Source organism: Podarcis vaucheri (genome assembly GCF_965113315.1).
Source record: "Podarcis vaucheri genome assembly, chromosome: 2".
Classification (NCBI taxonomy): domain Eukaryota; kingdom Metazoa; phylum Chordata; class Lepidosauria; order Squamata; family Lacertidae; genus Podarcis; species Podarcis vaucheri.
In genome coordinates, this window is record NC_138760.1 from 106,781,763 (window position 1) to 106,803,931 (window position 22,169).

General features: G+C 39.8%; 2 protein-coding genes across 2 annotated transcripts in view; both read right to left on the minus strand.

Moving 5' to 3' along the window:
* LOC309525153 (uncharacterized protein C3orf49) overlaps positions 1 to 22,169 on the minus strand; it is a 254,711-nt gene that overhangs the window by 203,905 nt on the left and 28,637 nt on the right. The window lies entirely within an intron of this gene.
* ATXN7 (ataxin 7) overlaps positions 1 to 22,169 on the minus strand; it is a 90,732-nt gene that overhangs the window by 65,507 nt on the left and 3,056 nt on the right. Inside the window, exon 2 of the mRNA XM_082209440.1 lies at positions 10,367 to 10,459. The gene's annotated coding sequence lies outside the window, so the exon portion shown is untranslated. The remainder of the gene's footprint in view (positions 1 to 10,366; positions 10,460 to 22,169) is intronic.

Below are 22,169 nucleotides of genomic sequence, written 5' to 3' on the forward strand. Positions count from 1 at the left end.
AAATTGAATAAAATATTATACTGAGTTGAAGGCAAGTAACGTTCTCAGATACTTGTACATAGGAATTGCACAAATGCAATTGGCCAGCCTATTTCTGGCAACCTTTGCCCCGAATGTCCAGTACAAGATGAGAGAACCCTTCACTTCTCCAAAGGCAGAGAACTTGCGGGGGGCTGGGGGGGGCGGAGGCGATGTCTTTTGCTTTATCAGAGATTGGAAAACCAGAAGTTTTGTTCCACTTTTCACCAGGCTTTTGCAACACTAAGAAACAGCAAGCAACCACATCACTGCTTCAAAGTGTTTACAAACCCTGGGGAAAAACCAATCCAAGCCCTCACTCAAATCCAGAAGACATGTGAGAGAATCAGTGGAAATCAGAATACCAAGGGCAGCCATCATTTTGGATCCTTAGGTAGAAAGCAAGTCCTTCCAGAATCTCATTTGTTTCTTAATGTGAACTGTAAAAGTGTAAGTAGACCATTTTGAGTCCCTGAGTAGGCTATAAATTTTAGATAAAATGCAATCAATCAAGAGGATGGGAGGGCTCAGGACAGCTACTACACCTCCTACTTTCAGAACTATGGCTGTAATAAACATATTTCACCTGTAAAGAATGACAAGCACTCACATATTTTTGAACTTCCAGATGAGGGTTATTTGCTGTGTCAAGGTATAGCAGGACAGACTTTCAGAATCTGCCAATCAGTCACAGGCTCCTTCATGAGGAAATGACGCCTCAAGACTTAATTGTTAGAGCATAGCTATCTGCTCTTCTTTATCACAACTAATCAAAGTCATTAGAAAGGGCTTGTCCTCCTGAAAATGCCTGTGGAAATCCAGCTGAGCAATTACTGCTCATATAAGTGCTCTGTGAAAATCAGATTTGAGAAACTAACAACTTGTACATGTAATGCTGATAGAAATGTAACTCGGCATTTTTGGTAGAATAAGGAAGTCATAGTACCGGTACTTCCATACTTGGGCTCATGCTAAACGAAGTTGTTGGGTTGTTTTTTGTGTGGGTTTTTTTGGTCAATTAATGCTTAAGTAGAATTTTCAAGCCCCGTTCTGTCATAACACCATTCTTTGTTGTGAAAACGAGGCGTAAGCACAAGAGAAAAGAAAGCAAACATCAAAATAGACAGATGTGGCAAGTGTAACATAATGATTGCATTAGCTACTACAACATGAAATGAAACTAGCTTGTGCTGCATCATACCAAAAATCAACAGCTTTCTTTGTTTTTTAAAAAGAGAAAATTTGTATCCTGGTTTTCTAGGCGCATGCTAACTCAAGGAAGAGGTACAATAAAAACAAACAGCAATAGAATTAGGAGAGTAGGGCTGCAATCCTACACCCATTTATCTAGAAGTAAATCCTATTGAACTCAGAAAGGCTTACTTCTTAGTAGGCATTTGCAGGATTGCACTGTGAATCAGTTGAGGCCCTAGGTAAAAATAAAAGTCCAGTGGAATAATACTATTTTCAGAGTCCACTTGAGGCCCATTTAATCACTATTATTTGACTCTGCAAATGAAATATATAAGGAAAGGGGCCTAAAGATGCTGATTCTGAACTGATACCCCTGCCCGCCGCAATACTTCTCAGTTATTGCTCTATGGCTCACGTAACTTCATTACTAGTAAAGCTGGGGTGTGGGTGGGTGCGTGTGTTTGTGTGTGTGTGTGTGTGTGTGTGTGTGAGAGAGAGAGAGAGAGAGAGAGAGAGAGCATGCTTAATTTTGTTGTCCACTTCTGGCAGCTATTTTGCATGTTAAGATGTCACCTAAGGTTGGCTGGTGGGCAGGGGTACCTTTACCTTTACTTTAAGGTTGGCTGGTGATATACTATTCTACTACTGAAACATTCTTTCAACATGCCATCAGTATTCCAGTAGAAAGAGAAGAGTGGCAGCAGAAAGATCAATTCATCACTTCAATGGACAAGATTGCGGACTGTCAAGTCAAACTAGGAATAATAAAGTCAGTTCAGAAACTGATTTTTCTTTTTCTTTTTGTGGGGTTGCAAGTGGGGAGCCAATTTCACATGTTATATAGTGCAAGAAAAAGAAGTTAATGAAAGAGAGAATGGTTCTCTCTTAAATCAATCAAATTTTATTTTAAAAAGTTAGTTCTCTGATATAGTTTGGGGGAGTACTAAAACAAATGGTAGAAAAATAAAGATTATAAATACACAGACAGCACCTGAGAAACCCTCTTGTCAGATATGGAATTTGACATGCCTGCGTAGGGAAGCAAAGAACCGGTCAGGGAGGGGGTGTGCAACATTCAGCAACTTGAAGAAAAAGCAATGCATGGAAACAGGCCTGCCTGAGGAGAAGGGAAGGAGAACCAAAAGCATAAAACAGTACAGTGGTACCTCGGGTTAAGTACTTAATTCGTTCCAGAGGTTGTTCGTAACCTGAAACTGTTCTTAACCTGAAGCACCACTTTAGCTAATGGGGCCTCCTGCTGCCACCGTGCCGCCGGAGCATGATTTCTGTTCTCATTCTGAAGCAAAGTTCTTAACCCGAGGTAATAATTCTGGGTTAGCGGAGTCTGTAACCTGAAGCGTATGTAACCCGAGGTACCACTGTATAAAAGGTAAAGGGACCCCTGATCATTAGGTCCAGTCGTGACTGACTCTGGGGTTGCGGCGCTCATCTCGCTTTAATGGCCGAGGGAGCCGGTGTACAGCTTCCGGGTCATGTGGCCAGCATGTCTAGCAAACCAGAGCAGCGCACGGAAACACCGTTTACCTTCCTGCCAGAGTGGTACCTATTTATCTACTTGCACTTTGACGTGCTTTAGGACTGCTAGGTGGGCAGGAGCTGGGACTGAACAACAGGAGCTCACCCCGTCGCAGGGATTCAAACCGCCGACTTTCTGATCGGCAAGTCCTAGGCTCTGTGGTTTAACCCACAGCACCACCAGGCCTTCCCAATATCCTTTAAGCTTACAGAGCAGGTGTGAAGAAACTGTGACCCCTCCAAATGTTGTTGGGCTACAGCTTTTGTCATATTTCATCACTAGCCATGAAGACTGAGGCTGATGGGAGCCAAGGTCCAACAACATTTGGAGGGCCACAGGTTCTTCATCCCCATTATAGTGATATCTGGCTATACACATGCTATCAATTCCTTTTTGTTTTGTTGAGAAGCTTCCCTAAAATGAAGGTGATTAAATTAGAAACCCAACGGAAGGAAGCACACCAACTTCTTGAATCAAATATGTCTGTCAGGAGTCCAAGTTTCTGTTTCAAAGAAAAATCTGAGAGAAGCTCCAGGAAGAAGGATCAACAGGAAGGCCTAGAGCTTTCAGTTCACTGGTTTTCATGACTCATTTACAAACTACTCTTTGCTTACTGTCATGACAATAGTGCAAAGTACACGAGTACAAATATTGGCTTCCTATTGTGGGATACGGCTCCCGGTTAACAAAACCTGATACGAGCTACTGTACAAAAGTATTTGGGGAGCAGAAATGTTCACACAAATGTATCTCTTAAACTAAGTGTAGGACTACAGAAATGCATTCTACATGACTATGCGTGAAAATTCAAGATTCAAATGAGTATTTGGGGATGTATTTCACAAGCATTCCAAAGTTGGTACTATATTTCCACCATCTCCTTGTGGTATGAAATCATATAACGATTAAATTCACCTTTCACAACATGTTAAGCCAAGAGAATGATGTGTAAAAGTAGCTGATGTAGTTCTATTTCTAAATCTAGGCAGGTATGTGAGCATACCTGCAGTATCAGTGCAGTACCTATATTCCAGTGCAGTACCTACATTCAAGACAACCTAGGAACTCCATTGAACTCATAACTAAAAGGTTGGGACAAATGTTTAAATAAATAGAAAATTTTTAAAAAAACTATTTCCTTCCCCATGTCCCACAACAATCTCTTAAACATCCTTGGTAAGTAATTCTGCTACTATAGAACTCTTTCTTACTTGAGGGCCTGAGTATCTTCCATAAAGATTTGTTTGATCTCATCTAAATTGGCATATAAGGGGTACATTTAAGCTAACACTGGGGAGAAAGGGATACTTAATTTTTTTGGTGGGGCTATCAGTACTACCACTGTGTTATATTTTTAAGGCAATAATCTACTAAAGCTGCCACAGGTGGGGAAATAGCCAGGGAGCCTGTGAAGTTCTATCTATCACAGCAGACAGAGAGCTCTAAAGAAGAATCTTAAGAAGTCAGGTTACTTGGATTTTGTTAAAATATTATGATCCACCTGAGGATTTGGGACAGTGTGGGATAAAAATCCAAAATTTAACTTCCAGAATAAAATAAAAGCATCCAAAATAAAAAGTGAAATCCTAGCTCCCTGGCCAGGAACAGTGGGATTGGAGCAGATTAGGAAATTGGGCACTGCATTTGAAGCTCTGTCCACTTGTGGTGGCCAGAGCAGAAGACAGTGGTTTTTTGTTTATTTTGCTGCACCAACTCCAAGGTGGCACAGTTAAGGGATCCATACCAGGTCCCTTGAAGAGGAATTGAGTTGCTTAGGATCCAATGGATCCCGGGCACGGGGTGTCCTGCCCCCAGGCACCCTGTTTTAGGGCCCTACACCAGCAACTGGCATGCCATCTGCTATGGTTTCTGCAGCTGTTACTATATCCCACCTGTTCTAGCAGCAACTATCAGGGGGTTAGGATTAGTGATTCAAATTTGCATCAGAAAAGTTTTGGATACCCTAGAGAGTGATCTAATTTGGCAAGTTTATTTTACCTGTATTTAGCAAACCAAGGTATAAAAGTGAGCCATGTTAATTTTTTGTCCCAGTTCACCACAAGTATTTGACCCAAAATACTGGAAGTATAAAACTGAAGCACACCTAATGTGATTTAAATGTTATGTAGATTTTTAATGGGAATACTGTAAAAGCAAAAGTGAAGACCACTGCTTGTACTTCATGCATGTAGGTTAAATTTCAAGGACGGAAAAACCAAAGACACTGAAATCTGTTAATACACTAATACATTTCGTGATCCAAAAAAGCTGACTCACATACTTGTTAGGATAATCAATTGAAAAACATTAATTACAACTTTGAAACCATCAAACCTCTCTAATATTTTATTTGTAGTTATCATCCATTAATTGCTACTAATAAACCTATGAAATAAAATAAAAAAATCTGCAGGGGGAAATTCTGTGGGAGAAAATTTTATGGCCCGCATCACTGGTTAGGATTGCTATTTAAAACATTTTACCTGCCTAAAAAAAACTACTGAAAATAGTTTTGGGGATTTTAAATTATTAAGCTAGAAAGCAGGATACATATAGGAAGCTCTGCCCCACTTTATAATGAATTGTAGGTACAAAGTTGTATTGGCGTTAAAGTGACAAGCTCATTATAAAGGCCAATCATTATCTTAAAATACTTTCTATGCAATGCATTTGGAAGCAAGGCTGCCCTCATCTGCAAAATCCCCTTCCTCCAAAAATATACTGGAGCCAATTAAATCATCTCTTCCAATAAAATATTTTATTTGAACTAGGCCTGAGTGGTAGGAATTAAGCTGATATATAGATGAAGTTTTAGTATTAAGTTGTCAATTTTGTTTTATCTGGTTGGCTTTGCCATAAGATTTTAACATACTGTTATCTGCCCTAATTTTCTGGAATGAAGTTTATTACAAATCTAAAACAAGAACAAGAATAACGAGTTCAGTGGGTAGCCTTTGGTGAGTCACTCTTTCTAAAGAATCTGCTCTTATCTACAAGACTGAAACAGAAGTGATATACCTGCCAAAACAGAGCTTGGAAAAACTCATTCTAAATACCAACACTGCCCAAACTCTCCTAAATATAATACCCATAATTCTTTTCCTTCTTTAAGGGTGAAAGTTAAAATTCTTACAATTACTACAAGCTACAATAGCTATAGGGACGCAGGTGGTGCTGTGGGTTAAACTACAGAGCCTAGGGCTTGCCGATCAGAAGGTTGATGGTTCAAATCCCCGCGATGGGGTAAGCTCCCATTGCTCGGTCCCTACTCCTGCCAACCTAGCAGTTTGAAAGCACATCAAAGTGCAAGTAGATAAATAGGTACCACTCTGGCAGGAAGGTAAACGGTGTTTCCATGTGCTGCTCTGGTTCCCCAGAAGCAGCTTAGTCATGCTGCCACATGACACGGAAACTGTCTGTGGACAAACGCCGGCTCCCTTGGCCTATAGAGCGAGATGAGCACCGCAACCCCAGAGTCGCCCGCGACTGGACCTTTTTACAATAGCTATATGATGGCCATCCTGTTTCATTACTGGTATTTTATTTCTATCTTATGAATCAGTGCTGGGGAACCTGTGGGTCTGGGATTTCATTTGGAATTTCAAATCTCATGCAGAGCAGAGCAGAGCAGAAGCTGCTTAAATGATAGCAACTGAATAGTTTAGCACCTAGATAATATAAAACAAGAAAGCCTAACCCTTTGGCTCTCCAGATTCTGCTGGATAGCCTGCATGGCCACTGGTCAGGCATAATGTGAGGTGGATGTCCAACAACATCTGAAGAATTACAAGTTAGCGACTCTTAATCTAAAATACTAACCCCTTCATCAAGCAGCCAGTGTAAAGAGGCTGGCAGCTGCATTTAAAGCTGAGGTGAGTCAGACCAAAAATCCCCCACAAAAGCCTGGTACTAGATATATTAATATTCTATAATGAATGAGATTTCAACAATGCCATTACATTTCCCCCCACAGCTATAAATTTTGTAAGACACAATTGGTTTCTGGCTTGTACTCACTAGCTATAGTTTAAACAAAACACAGTTCGCTTAGTTTAAATGTCACAGGCAACTATGGTTAGTTTAAAAGCAGAAGTAAAAGCTTTTGATATCTTCCTTTGGTGCATGATGGAAAAGGAGTAAGAAAGGGGGACAGGAGTGTGGGAGCCTGTGCCTTGGGAAGGCTCATTTATATAGTTAGAAACCTGTTTCTATAGTTAGAAACTGGTTTCTTGTTATTGTTGAACAGAGTCATTAAGTGAACATGATTATATTGCCACGTCGTACAATTTCTCTACAAAACTTTGTACATGTATCTCCACACAGAAAACATGGAACGTTCAACTGAGGCTGGTATTTATATGCTCCTACTTTTAAAGGAGCACATAAATCTTATATGCTCATCTTATCAAACTGCTCCTCATCCAACAATTCCAAAGTAGTTTTTTAGCTGAGCTTCATGAAAATACATATTGTAAAGGGGTGGGGGTAGGTTGTACTGTGACTAGCATTCTGTAATATTATCTTTGTCATTTAAATGTGTTCTGCTTCTTTCAGCTACATAAAGCAACCCCTTTAGGCTTTTGGTAGAACAGTCTATTTTTAAAAGCACATAAAGCTGGTTATCACAACAAAATTAACACAACTAAAATAGGCTTAGCTCTATACATCAAGACTCCAGTATTAGAAGTGTTGAATTCCATTTTATACAACTATCAAGCAAAGGCAATAATATATAAACCAACAGAACTGAAAATATTCTAGAAAACTAAAAGAATTTTTTTAAAAGGAACTGTAATGTGATATTGTCACAAGGAAAGCTTCGTATTACAATAAGATATTATGTTCTCCAATGTTACCCTTTAGTGGAGGAAACATACTCTATCACCTGCGGAAAGACATATTCCCTCCCTTGCTAATTAAACAAAGTGCTGATTTTGTTTAAATTTATGTAATATAACTCCCAGTGGTCAATGTGTAGTACATGATCCAGGTACAAATCTCTGCACATCTTCGGTCATTGTCTTTTAGTGTCACTGTCCCACTTGTAAAATGAAAATACAAGACATACGATGCATAAAAGAAGAACATAATCACTTATAGGAAGTTGTTTAAAAATACGAACAAATTTACATCCATGGGCTGCAGAAATTAAGGGGCTCATACTCCAGTCCCATGCACCCAACAGAACTATGGGCCATATCCCAGCTCCCACTAACAACATCATAGCAGAGAGAAGTCCAACCTAGGTGCAATCACAAGCCAAAGAATGATCAGCTGCAGGGAACTTATTTCCCCACTTCCTACCAGAAAGGACACTCTGTCCAACTGTCAGTTTTGCTTAGGAAGCATATTGTGGGCCCATTCTTCAGTCAGGGCTGCTGGTATATTTGTACAGTATCTCTGTGTGGTGTGTGTGTTGTACTGTATAATTACACTATTGTAAGTCACATTGAGAATCATTTAACTGAAAGGCAAGGTATAATTTTCAAAATAAATAGATATTTGTCGTTCAGATGAACAACATATAGAGCTCATTGTGGTATACAGTACTGTGTTTTATTTTATTTTGGAGATGTAACTTGTGGTAAGTGCTTGTCTAGCCAATCATTTCTAATAAGTGATGGCAATGGTTTCCCTCTTAGGCTTAACTCACACTAGCGGTGATCCTGCAAATTTAGGAGATAAGTTACAGCTCAGTTTTTCTTACAGGATGTCACAGTTTCAGTTCCTGGTGTCTCGAGGGTCAAGTGATATGAACAACCTCTCCCTGGGATCCTTGACAGTCACAAGCAGTGAGAACAAACAATCCTGGGATAGGTGGGCAAACAACCTGACCTTCTATAAGCAAGCTTTCTATATTAGAAACATAATGAGGGAGAAGGTGGAGAAGCCATTCACTACTTAAAGAAAAAAAGGAGGGAGAAGCTATGACAAACATAAGTTGTTCCCCTGTGTTACAGAGAAACCTCAATTGCTATGGAGGTGTTAGCTGGGGGAAGTAATGCATTTAACCAGCAACATAAAATTGTAAAGCAAATGTTAGGATCCCAGAAACAGAGTTACATCTGTATTACTTGCAACCAAAGGGTTATGGTGCTGTTCTTATTTCTTTAAACACACATGCGTACATAAAAATTCTGAAAACACCAGCTGAACATGCCCAGTGCTTCTGTGAGAACCCAAATACGATATAACAGAAATGTGATCCTTTTGTTCCTATATGCACAAGGGTGGTTAGAAGGCTGACCATGGTATACCAGTGGACCACTGGATCACTTTCACAGAATGCTGGCTGGTTGCAGGTTTGCTGGAGATCTTGCAAAACATGCTAGAGAAGGAAGTCTTGATCTGATTTACGGGACTGTTAAAAGATCAAGTACAGTATATACTCTTGCTTTGCTAATCTAAAATAATAATAATAATGATGATGATGATGATGTTGGTGAAGCACAGAGGTCCTAGCATTCTTTTTTAAAAAAACAAAACAAAACAAAAAGCTGTAGACCAATCAAGACTGAAATCAGTCTATCTTCACTGTAACTTGGGGAACCTTTGTTTAAATGTTATTTGCTAGCACAGTTTTTCTCCCACAATTTACAAAATCCTGTTCTTTGTTTTTCTTTGAACAGTATATATGTATCGCACCCCTTAAAAAACTAGAAAGGGGAGAACAAGTTTTCCCCCTACACCAACTCTATCGCTTTTGAGACTTGTAGCACAATTCAAAGTGTTGGTGCTGACCTTTAAAGCCCTAAACGGCCTCGGTCCAGTATACCTGAAGGAGCGTCTCCACCTCCATCGTTCTACCCGGACACTGAGGTCCAGCACCGAGGGCCTTCTGGCGATTCCCTCACTGCGAGTAGCCAAGTTACAGGGAACCAGGCAGAGGGCCTTCTCGGTAGTGGCGCCCTCCCTGTGGAACGCCCTCCCACCAGATGTCAGAGAGAACAACAACTACCAGACTTTTAGAAGACATCTGAAGGCAGCCCTGTTTAGGGAAGCTTTTAATGTTTGATGTATCATAGTATTTTAATATTCTTTTGGAAGCCGCCCAGAGTGGCTGGGGAAAATAATAAATTATTATTATTATTATTATTATTAGCACAACAGAGTGGGTGAAGTTGGTGTCACTGGTCACAACATACCGTATTTTTCGCTCTATAAGACGCACCAGACCACAAGACGCACCTAGTTTTTGGAGGAGGAAAACAAGGAAAAAAATATTCTGAATCTCAGAAGCCAGAACAGCAAGAGGGATCGCTGTGCAGCGAAAGCAGCGATCCCTCTTGCTGTTCTGGCTTCTGTGATAGCTGCGCAGCCTGCATTCGCTCCATAAGACGCACACACATTTCCCCTTACTTTTTAGGAGGGAAAAAGTGAGTCTTATAGAGCAAAAAATACAGTATTATGTACAATCATAAAACCCCTCTGTCACAAAAACAATTATTTAACACCTAGCAGCTCTTAATATTACTGTGGCATTCCTAACAACTTTTGTGTCTGCCTTTTTCAAATTCTTGCTGCCCTTTGTGTCTCAGTATCTCTTGCATCTGTAGTACCCAGACATAATAGTTGAGGAACATACTTATATATATATAGGTTAGTAGGTCACAGTACCTTAAAAGTCTGGTAAAATTCAGGGTTGGGATATCAATTGATCATCATCTGCCTGGACTGTGGAAGTTTCCTCTTTCTTATATTTGATTAAATCTGCAATGAAACACATGGTAACAATCACTATTACAGTAATAAGATTTTGCCATCTTATCTTGCAGAAGCGAAAAACATTTAATTGAAATTACCCTGATCATTCTCTTCTATGCAGGCCACTTAATACTACTATTAATATTGTCTCAAGTTTATTTGAATAGAATTGCTTGAAGCTAAACTCTCATTACTGTAGTTTCTGCATTTGAATAATAGAATGAAGTCTTAAATGCAAATGGTTTAGATTTAAAGAATTTTTTGTAAGAACTAAACTAAGAAAATCTAAGGTAAAGCTAACAGACAAAGGGGAAAGCTCTCTTAGTCCTGAGATTACAAGAAAAGAAAAATCATGCCCAGATTGCTACAAACTTCAGCTGCTATCCAAACCTCAATTGCTTGGGAAGCAATCCCATTGAACTCAATAGGACTTACTTCTGAGTAGACCTGGTTAGGATTGCCCTGTTAAGCAATTCTTTTTCTTTGTGGAGAACTTTACTGTAGATGTATGTATGAAAGCATACTTTCTAGGAATGCTGTAATTTATGCTGACAGAATGTCAGCAAACTCCCAGAAGTAGCCCAAAATATAAACAATACCGAAATCTTTAATTCATAAGGCACAACATTTGACTGTCAACTGCTGACTTTCAGTATCTTTAATGCAACTATCTAAATGTCCTCTTAATGAACAACCTGTAGAACCAACTCTTTCGCAATAAAGTATGTTCAAAGCATTCGCACTAGTGTTTGACTTCTCTATTTGATGTTTCTTTCTCTGCGTAATTACAGCACACAAGACATTCAAAGTTCTTATTTCTGCCCCAACAGTCAATCACAGGCTATTGTCAATAGCAGATTCAACTCCATCTGCAGTAATTTTCCTTTTAACTTCTGGATAATCTTCAAAAGTAGGCAGAATTGTTAATGAGATAATAAGATGTATTCACACAAAGTAATTCTGCTTTTTATGTAACTCAGGTAGCTGTTTTTATTTAAACACCGAAGCGGCAAAAATGTGTATGCTGATGTAGTAACGTTCTCTCACTAAAATACTTCCATCATTTACTCATTTTCAAATAACTGAAGGCTTAGTTAGATAAATTATATTAATATACAGTGAGGATATATTATATGTAAAGATCTCTCTTCATATTATGCCCAACTTTGTATGCAAAGAAAGAAGTATAAAAGTTTGAATTGTTATGATATATTTTCTGTTAATCTTGATTTCCTTCTGGTCGAAAATTATTATAATTAATAATTTTGAAAGATTTCACAGAAAAGATGGGTAAGTTAGTCAGTAAGAACACATTCTAATGCTTTCCCCATAAAATGCGCAAGATTATTTACAAACTACTGACAAAAACATAAATTAACCAAAATGTAAAACACATTATTCTGCATCTGAGGGAAGGAGCACATGGATATTAAAAAATGCCAAAGCTATTGTTAAACCTCCATGTGCCAGAAAGCTCATTTTTCAACAGTTATGGCTACCATAAACAGGATGTTCAAAAGAGTTCCCTAATGTTTCACTACTGTAAATGACTGCAAGTTTATCTGTACAGTTTTAATTTACTATCCAAAGACAGAAAAGGAAAATCTGACTAATAATTTATGTGCCACACTACTAACCTTAAAGAGGAGATTTGTTCATTTACAGGTACAACGCACATCGCTATTCTCAATGTAAACAAAAGACAGCGGCATGCACCCCAGGCTAAGGATGTCAGCATTTTTCAAACACCTTTCTGACTGTTCCATTTTATGGTGATGCAATCTGACCTACATTTTCAGTGGCCAAAGAGAGACGGAGATACAAAGGGAGGTGGAGATGGCAAGCTGAAGGGGGGGTAGCGAGTGAGAGATTGAGATTCTTTACCCACCAATCCACTAACTGGGGTTTTAATTGGCAGTACAAAGGGTCTAAAAAAGCAGCTGCAGAGATAAAAACTATTTCAACGGTAACTATACTGTGCTTAGAATACAAAAACTAAAGGAGGTAGGAAGCAGAGAGTAAGCATTGGATTTTTGATCAAGTGACAAAATTTAGCATCCTCATTAAGCAGAGTGGAATGCTATCCTAAAAGGAATGCTGAAATATAGATGGCAGAGACAAGCGGCATTACAGTATTTTCAACCAGAGCAATCATCAGAAGTGATATCTAGCCTATTTTGAAACATACTAGCATTAATAAATCATTATTATTATTTATTGAATTTATATACCGCCCTATACCCAGAGGTCTCAGGGTGGTTAACAGAACAAAATCAAAATATAAAACCACAAAATACATAATCAAAATAAAAACAATAACCCCCCCTCAAACCCCACATTTTAAAAGAGCATAGGATGTAAATCAAATCAACCAAAGGCTTGGTTAAAAAGGAATGTTTTTGCCTGACGCCTAAAGGTGTATAATGAAGGCGCCAGGCAAACTTCCCAGGGGAGAGCATTCCAGGGACAGGGAGCCACCCTCCGGACCTCTCAAGGAGGAGGCACACAAAGAAGGGCCTCAGAAGATGACCTCAGGGTCCAGGTAGGTTCATATGGAAAGGTTCATATGGTCCTCAACCATTTAAGGCTTTATAGGTCAAAACCAGCACTTTGAATTGGGCCCAGAAACTAATTGGTGGCCACTGCAGCCAGACCAGGATGGGTGCAATACGTTCAAACCATCTTGCTCCGGTGAGCAACCCAGCTGCAGAATTCTGCACTAGCTGAAGTTTCCAAACCGTCTTCAGAGGCAGCCCTACATATAACACATTGCAGTAATCTAACCTTGAAGTGACTAGAACATAGACAACAGTAGTCAGGCTATTCCTGTCCAGATAGGGGTGTAGCTGGGTCAGCAGCTGAAGCTGATGGAAGGCACTGCGGGCCACTGAGGCCACCTGAGCCTCGAACGACAGCAGAGGATCCAGGAGTACCCCCAGGCTACAAACCTGCTCCTTCAGAGGAAGTGTAACCCCATCAAGAGAAGGTGATCTCCCACCCATCCGGTCTAGGGAACCACCCACCCAGTGGCGTAGCGTGGGTTGTCAGCACCCGGGGCAAGGCAAGTAATTTGCGCCCCCTAACGGGTGGATTTGCGCCCCCTAACCCGTGGATTTGCGCCCCCTAACCCTAACCCCCAGATGTTGCGCCCAGTGCGGCCGGCCCCCCCTGCATCCCCCGCGCTACGTCACTGCACCCACCAACAGTGCCTCAGTCTTATCTGGATTGAGATTCAGTTTGTTGGCTCTCATTCAGTCCATTACAGAGGCAAGACATTGGTCCAGCACTTCCACTGCCTCACCTGCAGATGTAAAGGAGAAACAGAGCTGAGTGTCAGCAGCATACTGCTGACAACATATTCCAAACATCCTGAAAACCCCACCCAGCTGTTTCATGTAGATGTTAAACAATGTAGGGGATAGGACTGAGCCCTGCAAAACGCCACAATGAAAGTTCCATAGAGCTGAAAAGCATTCCCCAAGCAACACCCTCTGGGAATGACCATCCAAGTAGGACTGGAACCACCGCAAAGCGGTGCCACCCACCCCTAGTTCGGACAGTCACCCCAGAAGGATGCCATGGTCGATGGTATCGAAAGCTAAATGCTATAATTACATTAGTAATACCATACCCTTCAACATTCTTCATGAAAATAGGGACGTTCTATTGCTTTTAATGCAGAATGGAGACCTCTTAGTTTCATGAAAATATTGTTTTCTGTACTACACAGGTATATGCACATGCACACATACACCCCTACATAAAGCCTTTACAGTGGTACTTCGGGTTAAGTACTTAATTCGTTCTGGAGGTCCATTCTTAACTTGAAACTGTTCTTAAACTGCAGCACCACTTTAGCTAATGGGGCCTCCTGCTGCTGCCGCCGTGCCGCCGTAGCACAATTTCTGTTCTCATCCTGAAGCAAAGTTCTTAACCCGAGGTACTATTTCTGGGTCAGCAGAGTCTGTAACCTGAAGCGTATGTAACCTGAAGGGTATGTAACCCGAGGTACCAATGTATACTGATGTTCCATCAATAATGATGTTCCATTGTCGTCCAGGAATTGCTCCAATAGAACTGAAGAAGTTTATTTCAGCTATTTATTATATGCTTGGCCTTCAACTGCACCAGCTGTAACAAAACATTTCTCTCCCATATTGGACCCTACACTCACAACAAGCACTGCAACCTTCCAACAGTTTGACTTTACCCCCAAAGGCACACTCCTCCATTGTCTCCCATGCCAGCAACAGAATCACACACAGAGTTGTACATGCAAACTTTGAACATAACAGTAGTACAACTGAGCTTGTGGGAGAGGGAATAAAAACAAACTACTTCAAAATATTTTTTGCTGTTGTGATATGCAAACCACTCATTCTGTAGTAGCCAGGAAATAATTTCATTTGCCTGGATAGAAGCAGTTCCTTCTGCACATGGGAGTACCACTACTTTCACATGGCAAACAGGCAATGGCTATTAAATTACTTAAGAGTGAAGCTCCACATACACAAAGTGATTTCTACGGCATATTTCTATTGTTGGCAAACGCCTTCTCAACTAACACACAACAAAACGGAAACCTGCTGCGGAGGGTAGGCAGGGCAGCAAGGAGTGAGAAAAAGAGGCTTCTCCTCTCCTCCCACATTGCTTTGGTTTCTGGGGAGAAAAGAAGAAAGCCTTCTCCTGTACTCTGTACCATAGCTGCCTGCTGAAGGAGAAATTTGAACTACAGTAATAGTGCATGCAACAGAACTATGTGTACTTCAAGTTTGGTTAAAAAAAAAAAAATATGCCAAGCTCAAACTGAATTGTCCACTGTATAAAATGACAAAATATCAAAACATATCTGCCTCATATATTTGCTTATTTGCAATAATTTACTTGTCTTCTCCTATTCACCGAGTGGGGCAGAGAGATAAGCATAATGGCAAAGCACCCTGTAAAACAGAAATGCAAAAACTATCTGCAGTATTTCCACACCAGTTTCAACTAATATTTATTTTTCTTTTAAAATATTTATATACTATTCTTCAGCAAAGTTTCCAGGACTGTTTACAGAAATGTTGGTGGCAGGTGAACTCCCTAGGGAAGGAATTCCCTAGGCAGGCCTACACATTAGCAAGGCTCTCTCCGTGGTTGCCATTCACCTTATAAATACAATTGCAGCATTTGACATAAGCTTCCTCCTTTTTGCCTCCTCCTCTATTATATGAGCTGACTCATAACACTGTAGTTCAGAGACTGAGCTGTAATAAATTAAGAAGTCCCCAATTCGAATCTCAACTTATCCATGAACTGTCCAAACTATTATCTTGGCCTGCCATGCACAATATGGGGATAACAGTACAGTGGTACCTCGCAAGACGAATGCCTCGCGAGACAAAAAACTCGCTAGACGAAAGGGTTTTTTGTTTTTTGAGCTGCTTCGCAAGACGATTTTCCCTATGGGCTTGCTTTGCAAGACGGAAACGTCTTGCAAGTTTGTTTCCTTTTTCTTAACACCGTTAATACAGTTGTGACTTGACTTCGAGGAGCAACTCATAGAACGCGGTGTGGTAGCCTTTTTTGAGGTTTTTAAAGACTTTGGTGATTTTTGAAGCTTTTCCAAAACTTTCCCGACACCGTGCTTCGCAAGACAAAAAAAATCGCAAGACGACAAAACTCGCGGAACGAATTAATTTCGTCTTGCGAGGTACCGCTGTACTGGTTTGATTTGAAGGAATTACAAAAAAATAAATAAACAAAAATGTGAAGGGCTATGAACAGGCCAATACAGTATTGGCACTAGGTATCCTTGGGCACCTACTGCAACCCCATCGGGGCTCGCTCAACATTAGCTGATGTTTTGAGAGTTAACTTTATTGTGTACTATTATATTCTAATAGATAATTGAATATTACTTTATTTGATATTATTTGTTCCATTTTAAAGTTATGTTTTATTATGACTTCCTGTATCGGATCAGATTATTATAAGGTGTGTGTTCTTTGTTGTATATTTTGTTGCTGTAAACCGCCTTGTGCATAGTAATATAAAAAGGCAGTATACAAATTAAAAGTGAAATGAAATGACATGAAACATATTGCTTACAAGCTTGTTCCTTGAAACACATTTATTCCCATATACATTTTGTTCTTTTAAATGCATGGCATTTCTCAAAAACCAGACAAACCTTGCAAGTGGCTTCAATTTTAGAGAGCAACAAAAAACTATAAGACGGGATATTTACAGATTAGGTATGAGAAACGGAACCGCTTAGTATCAACTTCTACGAATCTTTTTTGGGGAGGGCAGATTAACTGTCCTCCACTACTCTTGCTCACCCCACCATAGCAACAGGTAAAGAAATTGCCTCTACCACATACCTGCCATATTGGATGTATGTGTAATATAGTATTTTATATAATACAACAAACATAAAGGATGTTGATTTCCCTGTAAATAAACTTTTGATTCTGTGACATTAAGAATCCTGCAAAAGAAAGAGAAACTGAAAGAGTCTGTATTTTCAAGACACTGCATGGTTTCATAAACAAAGGAGTTACAGTATTTGAATATCCTTCCTCTTTCAAACAATGATTAACTTTGGCAGTTTCCCTTCCCAGACTTTTAAACTGAAACTCTGACAACCCTTACAAAACATTATAAACTTGCTGAAAAAGTCACTTCACCTATCTATATATGTCAGCATTTTAAAAATAGCCTTTGATTAATATTATAATGAAATACTGAAATATTGTTTTGGGTACAAACGTAAAAGGAATTTGCCCTGTAAACGCCATTGGAAATCTATACAGCTGAGATATACACACTCCTGCTAACATCACTGGTGATGCTGGATGAGGAAGAGGGAGGGGCATTAATTACAGCGGAAGACAAAACACTTGTAAAGCATGAGGGAAAACTGAGTAAGAAAACTTGAATGTGTTGCCTTCAAATTAAATGGGTGGGGAAAATAAAGGGGAAATCTGTTATTTTTTTTCACTATGAAAACCTAACAGAAAAGTTTCTAGTCATTGGAATATGTACTAGCCAAAATAAAGATCAAACAGAAGTCTCACTTATCGACAGCAGAATCCTATACATTCCTACTCAGAAGTAAGCTGAACCACATTTAACAGGACTTCCAAGTAAGTGTGCATGGGGGATTGCAGCCTGATTTATGTGATAAATCTGCATTTTCTGATATTTATAAGCACACATAAAACCAATGACTCTAATGGCACTTCCTTGATACAGTTACTATGAAATCAAGACAGCAACTTATTTGTAAACCTCTTGGCCTAAGCTACCTCACAAGGTTGTTGTGGGCTTTAAATGAGAAGGTGGAGAACCATGTTCATCACTACCTTGGAGAAAAAGGTGAGATATCACGCAATAAATATATATATGGTGTCAAAAGAATCTTATTATTTGAATACTGTTCTATGGTTAAAAAAATGACTTTGTGTCATGTACTTTTGGTTATGGGTGGTGGGGAGCAGGAATGGAAATCTATTTCATGAAGCCATTCAGCCATCTTTAGGGCTGAACCTAAAATAAGATCTCCTGTAACACAGGGGACAACTAACAGCACTCCTCCGGATGATCTCAGTGGTCTTTCAGGTATCCTGGACCCAAGTGGTATCCTAGACCCAAGTTGTTCAGGGCACTGTATGTCAACACAAGAACTTTGAACCAGGCCTGAAAACATATTAGCAACCGGGGCAGATGCTTCAACGGAGGTGTGACATCCTGCCAAATCATCTGTTCGCACCAGCAGTATAACATCTGCTTTCTGCACCAGCTGGAGCTTCTGGACTAGGCTCAAGGACAGCCCCACAAAGAGCACATTGCAGTAATCCAGTCCTGAGGTTACCAATGTATGGACTGCAGTGACCAAGTTATGCTGCTCCAGATATGGCGAAAGTTGGCAAACCAGAGTAAGCTAGTAAAAAGGCACTCCTCGCCATAGAGGTCACTGGGCCTCCAGTGACAAAGATATATCCAAGAGTACCCCAAGCTGCGTACCTGCTCCTCTAAAGGGAGTGCAACAACCTCCAGAACAGGCAACTGGCCAGTCTTCCAAAGATGGGAACCACCTACCAACAGAAACTCCACCTTCCCAGGATTGAAATTTAGTTTACTGGCCCTCATCCAGTCCACCACCGCATGAAGACACTTGTACAGAGCTTGCACAGCCTCTCCTTATTTGGATGTCATGGAGAAGCTGAGCTTATGTTTAGTCTATCCATAAAGAAAGACAATGGTTAAACTGAATACTCCTCTTATCTAGAAGAGTGAAACTTTCCTCACGAGAGTATAATATGATGAGACACTAAACAAGCGTGTGTCATTCTAGGACAGTCAGTTCCTCAGGATGAGACCCAAAGATAATTTCTGAAACACACTTGACAGTGGCGATATTGCAGCATGACACACCTTGTTATGCTCTAAGAGAACAATAAAAGAGCGCTTCATAAATAGCACTAAAATAATTACAGGGTTTACCTTATTATTTTTTTAAAAAAATGTTAAAGCAGGCACAGAAGATCCTAATTGCTGTAGGTACAATTCATGAAGGATTGATGCTGTGCGAGAGCTCCTCTGATTTCACAAGGCTTGCATGAAGCAACTGAGAATGTACAACTGTAATTCTCACCACGGCAACAATTGAAACTAAAATTCTCATTGTTACAGCCTATTAATTTAAGTAAACTTTTAGCTCTTGTGGTTGGGGACCAAAATGAGACCACAATATTTATGTGAAACATTTCTTAGGCATCATATGACCAAAGCAGAGGCTCCTGCAACCTCTCAGCATGTACTCTAGTCTAACCTGCCAGTGAAGAACCTAGTTATCAAACTAAAAATACAGAAAGAGACACTATGTGGTAGAGCAGCTATCCTTTGAACTTTCTTCCTCTGCAGTCACCTGACAGTTGTCTCAAGATCAACCATCCAGTATTGTGACTAAGATCCCATGTATAATCAACCCTGCTTTCCCTGCAAGGTAAATATTTGGGTCCCACTTAATGGCAACAGACAAGGGAGGGAGAAGCAGAATCAGTTGAACATACTTAATGGAGGCCTGATAGGGGACTACAGATAAAAAGAGGAAACTTGCCAAGCAAAACACATCATTTTCAAACAAATTATCCGAGGCTGAATACAGGCAGTGGCAAATTCCATTTCAAGTAAAGGTTGCCCCTGAGACATAAAACAGTTAGGGGGAAACCTAGCAGCATGATGAAGCTTCTCCTACTAGCTATTGCAATTCAATATGTCCATCTTCAGGACGAGGATCTGTGTTCTTCCTGTCTAACTTACAAATGAGCGTTCTGAAAAGTATGAACAGTTGCTCAGGAAGAACAACATTTAACAAGTTAACAAAGCAATCTGAAGCATGTCTGCTCAGAAACACCTATGAGTTCAAGGGGTTTTATTCTCAGGTTAAGTATATATAGAAGTGCAGCTTATTACCAAGGAATCTTTAAACAGAAAAATTACAGGGACAGATGACAGACTGAATATTTCTATGTAGGGTTTTCTATTAGGATACAACATTCTAGTTGAGGTTATCATTTTGCTTTTGCTTAGTTATTTCCCTTCTACATCTATTATTTCAATCTCTGCTTCTCCAGTTACAAGGATATCAGGGAACAAGGCTGGGGAAGACCTCCATCTATGACTCTGGGGAGTCAGTACTAGCTTGAGTGTGTTGTACGGGTACATGAATCAATGGTGTGGCTCAGATTAACGCAACTTCATTATGTACACAGGGGACTAAACTTCCAAAGTGAGAACTAGAACTTAAGCCTGCTCAGAAGTCACACACAAAGATTGGGAAGTCCTACCACAACTAATATGTTGGGAATAATGTAGTTACTATGCACTGAAATATGTGATGTTCTTACATCTCATATTCCTGGAACTAAAAACGGTTTCCATGGTTTAAACTGGGGTGATCCCTGGCTCAAAATGAACACTTTATAACAACCTGACTATCATTAGCAGTTCATCTCTAATTACCTCATTTGAGGTGATATGATCGTGTCCCATCAGAGAGAGGGTCTTTTAGGCAGTGACATCTCACTGCTGGAATTCTGCCCCCTTATTTACTCTCTTGGCATCAAATCAGATTTATATTAGATGACAAGTAAAAACTTTTGGTTGATGATGTTTCCCCAGGCTTTTAAGGGTTTTGAGATTGGTTTTGGCTCCTGCTCAGTATTTGCCACTGTTAACAATGTTTTAATGATACTGTTCTTTTTTGCTATGATATTATTCTATTTTGTTGGGATTTCAAAGGCAGTTATTACAAAAAGCAGTGGGTGGGTGGTTGTTATAAATAAAAATCAACCAACTCATATTGTAATGGGGACATATTAAAAGAATGATTACAGAACTGAAATCCAAAATACATACATGTATGTGGTTAGGCAGGCAAGGAAAAATAAGCATCAGTGTTAATCATTTGTTAATCACTTACAAGGAAGAAGGATAAATGTTTGTGGACTTTCCCAGCTTAAAGACTGTTCATTACTTGCCACAGGCAACTAGCGATTTACTTCAAGTATTGGCAGGTAATACACCAGAAATATGATTACTCACTTAGGGGCTGTCCCCTTCTCCAAATGTGGCCCCATTTATACTGCATCTCTGTGATTAACACTGGCTAAGAATGGCACTGAAAGTAGGCAGAATTCATAGTTAAGACTAAGGAACTCCTTGATTGCTTTGCAATTATATCTCCCCCTCTACATTTGTATTTTTCCTGCAATCATTTACGCAGAATATGCATTTCTTTTAGTGCTTCTGTTAGGGCTTCCCACTTTTTTTCTGGGCTGCTGCAGAAAAACAAAACAAAATTCAAAAGCATGGAAATGCACCTCACCTGTGGAATTTTTTGCCTATTATACAACAACACTGTCATGGGTAGAGCGGAAGGCTGACAATCTAAGCCAGTACCATCCTGAATCACATAATGCTCAACCTGTCTAATTCAAACATAGAAAGAACTAGAGGCAGTATCTCCTATCCAAAATATATTAAGTAGCCCATATCATGCCTATATTGCACTACACAATTGGAGTGTTCAAGGTACACCACACCAGAGGTGTCTATAAGGGCAAAGAATGAGCTTAATAAAACCAATACAGCTCACTTAAGCAAATCAGTTGTTCCACATTGTCACAGGAAGAAGAAAATATTCAGTGTTACCAGCTAAGAGTCAATACAATCCTTAAGTCTCTTGCAACAAAAAACAACACAGATATACTCTTCCGGAAATTGTTACAATCAGGATGGCTAGGCTTCCAGGAAAGATAAGGCTGCATTTTGCCCTGCTCCCAGTTTGTAGTCAATATGAAATGGCAATTCCTGTATCAAGCAGGAGTTGAACAAGATAACCTAAAAGGTCCCCTCCAACCCTATGATTCTAATCTGTATTAGCAAGCATAAATATTGAATCAGATGGTGTTTGATAAGAAGTAAATGTGTAGATGGGGACGTTGGGTCTTAACCCTGAAAGTTTAATGCACAGCAGCCCTAACTGAAGTAAACAGGACTCTCTGAAGTAAATTACCGGTACTTAACGGTCTCTGCAGTAATCAATAGGAATATTGCCACTTCAGACTGGATTTCAGTGCTGACTCACAAAATATGCATTGTTTAGATACACCAAAGCAACGTGTTTGTAATATAATCTATCCTTCCACGTTTTCATATTGTC